General features: G+C 35.5%; 1 protein-coding gene and 1 long non-coding RNA gene across 2 annotated transcripts in view; one reads left to right on the top strand and one right to left on the bottom strand.

The window, feature by feature from the left end:
- The window catches only part of Sym (symplekin scaffold protein), a 28,423-nt gene that overhangs the window by 11,652 nt on the left and 13,999 nt on the right, over positions 1-2,772 (top strand). The gene's annotated exons all lie outside the window — the stretch shown is intronic.
- LOC141429368 (uncharacterized) lies at positions 548-2,583 on the bottom strand. The gene is made up of 3 exons (XR_012451523.1): positions 2,497-2,583; positions 961-1,070; positions 548-595 (listed from the first exon to the last, which is right to left on the bottom strand). It is a non-coding gene; the product is annotated as an uncharacterized lncRNA (long non-coding RNA).

Genomic DNA, 2,772 nt, shown 5'->3' with positions numbered 1-2,772 from the left:
TAGAGTATCGTTGGGTAGGTCTTTTAAAACCATTAGGGGGTTGCTAAAACGGGGGTGGTAGTGAGGGTTGATTTTTCGATTCAGTGATTTGTTTGCAAAATATTCAACTTTAAAGAGCAAATTTTCATTAAAATCGAAAAAAATTCTCTAAAATCTAAACCGGTGGTTGGAAAAATTAAAAAAAATCAGGATGGTAGTAAGTATATCAACCTTACAAGGAAACAGTTAAGTTTTCTTGAGAATTATTAGTAGTTTGAGAGTAAACAGCAACCTAAGGTATAAAATATACCTAAACTTGGAATATTCCGTACAAAATACGAAATCCTTTATAAAATATTACTTAATTTTTCGTAATGGCTACGGAACCCTATTTCGGGCGTGTCCGACACGCTCTTGGCCGTTTTTTCTATAACTTTTCCTGTGATTAACCTACAACAAACTCAGTAAAATATTTACCTACGCAAAGCACACCAGCAGCACAACCACTCCTCTTAACAGCCAGTTGGTTTGCGTCTCGGAGAGTTCTTCTTGAAGAACGGTTTGTAAATCTTCGAGCACAACCGCTGACATTGAGTTTAAACTTGTTGACAGTGAACTGAGAATAGAAAATTTTAAAATTTAAAAATATAAGGAATAATTTAATGACTAGAGTAGTGGTCGATGAGTATTAATGCTTTTTATATTTCAGGATCGAAAGGAAAACCTTGTCGTATTCGTCGCTAACTAAGAAGTTTATCGTTTTCACTGCCCCTGGGAGCAGTAGACCTGGATTTGATATTAATTTCAGCTAGATGCTTCCACGCGTTCCTGAGATGGTCTGAAAGACGGATGGACAGACAGACGGACACTAATGGGAACTTAAATATTCCGTTTTTGCTAACTAAGGTACGGAGTTATAAAAACTTATATTCTAGAAAGTTATAGTTAGGTAGGTACTGAAGAAACATTTCAATATCATACCTTAATGCTGCACTGAATATGCCAGCCACAAAAACGCCGGGTAACCCTGGTATGTCTCCAAGAACGTCCATTACAAGTAACGGTAGAAGTTGATCCTTTGCTTTAGCGAGCTGATAAGAGTAGACAGGAGATAAATATTATGATATTATTCTTTTAGCATTATGACAATCCCGCACCTCCACCATGCAAGCGATGGAAGAAACTCAAAATAGATAGGTACAGTCGAACTAACTGATTCATGTACCAGGATAGAACCTTTTTTGAATCAAATTCACTATAATTTCCTTGACATTAGTAGCCACAAAGTTCTCTACCTGGCACATGATTGGGTTGGTTTGACTGCACTTCAGTTTACTCCGTTTAATTTTAGATTTTAATTTACGGTCAAATTGTAACACACATTTCTCGGTATTTCGAACACAAATTGACTAAAAATACCTACATGTACATTTATTAGCGCTATTTATTATATTTTTACTATATAAGTTAACATAATTTTTAATAGTTACATTGTTTTGTTTTTAAAAACGTGTGCAAATTTTACCGTTAAGTTTCAAATGTTAAAATAAATGGAGTATAGTTTCGATGATATTTCTGATTTGGGACTGATTCGTGACCGTGATACGATTTTCATTTCTTTATTTTTTAAGGTAATGCACGAGTAAATATTTCTTTCTTTCTGTAATGGTTCTAAAAACAAGAAGGTTTCACAGAGGCGAAATATCGCTAGATGGCGTTAGTATCGTGAGGTCCGTTGACGTTTACTTGCGATTGGGCTCATTTGGTTTTAATCAATCACGAGCAAACGTCATCTAGCGATATTTCCTCTCTGTGAAACCCTAATTTCAGGATCATTATCCTATAACTATAATAACGCTATATCGCTATGTCTATAATGTACCTATTCCCCGCGATCGCTTGTAGTTCAGAAAGGTTTGCGCTGTCAGTATAATGGGGACTTTGATTGAAACCGAGCACGCTGCAGAGAGGGGGTAGAGTATAGATCTAGCATTTATTTAACTGACATTGCATAATATATATTTTTTTTAATTTAATTAGTAGATATAAGCTTTGCTAAGTTTGGAACTAGCTCAATGGATGTAAATTCACCGACGACATTTATTTCTTTTCTGGCTATTGATATTAACAAGTATAATTATAATTATAATATAATATTAATATTAATTATAAATCATATATAATTCTATCTATCTATAACAGCCCTTATAGCGCCCGTCTTCGGACATAGGCCTCCTCTCTACTTTCCAGTCTTGCCTTTTCATTGCCACTCGCATCCAGTTTACGCCAGCTTGCTGCCGATATCATCTGTCCATCTTTTTGGTGGTCGTCTCTCTACCGCGGGTGTTAGCACGGGGTCTCCACTCCAGGACTCTTCTCGCCCAACGACTGTGGTCCATTCTAGCAATATGTCCTGCCCATCTCCACTATATTCTCCACCACTCCACTATCTTCATTCACTATATACTCCATTATATTATTAAATGTCTATATTTGGTATCCAAAAATAGCTCTTACCTTCGTTGTCAAAGGATCGCAATCGTGGAATCTTGCGTATATCAGCAATCCACAGTAGAGGCAGAAGCAATACAGCGTAGAAATGCCGATACAAACAATACTACAGCACTGGAAATAAATAACATAAAAAATCTGTAATAACATAGGTTTTTTTCTATTCTGCGCATGATAGAATAGATAATAGGACATTGAATCTTTAACTGCATTGAATCGTATTTGGTAAATTTTTTTCTATAAGGAAATAAAATGACGCAAATCTTTGATTTAAGCAATTTT

Source organism: Choristoneura fumiferana, chromosome 7 (genome assembly GCF_025370935.1).
Source record: "Choristoneura fumiferana chromosome 7, NRCan_CFum_1, whole genome shotgun sequence".
NCBI lineage: Eukaryota > Metazoa > Arthropoda > Insecta > Lepidoptera > Tortricidae > Choristoneura > Choristoneura fumiferana.
Note: the sequence above shows the minus strand (reverse complement) of the source record. Positions and strands in the feature narration are given on the sequence as shown.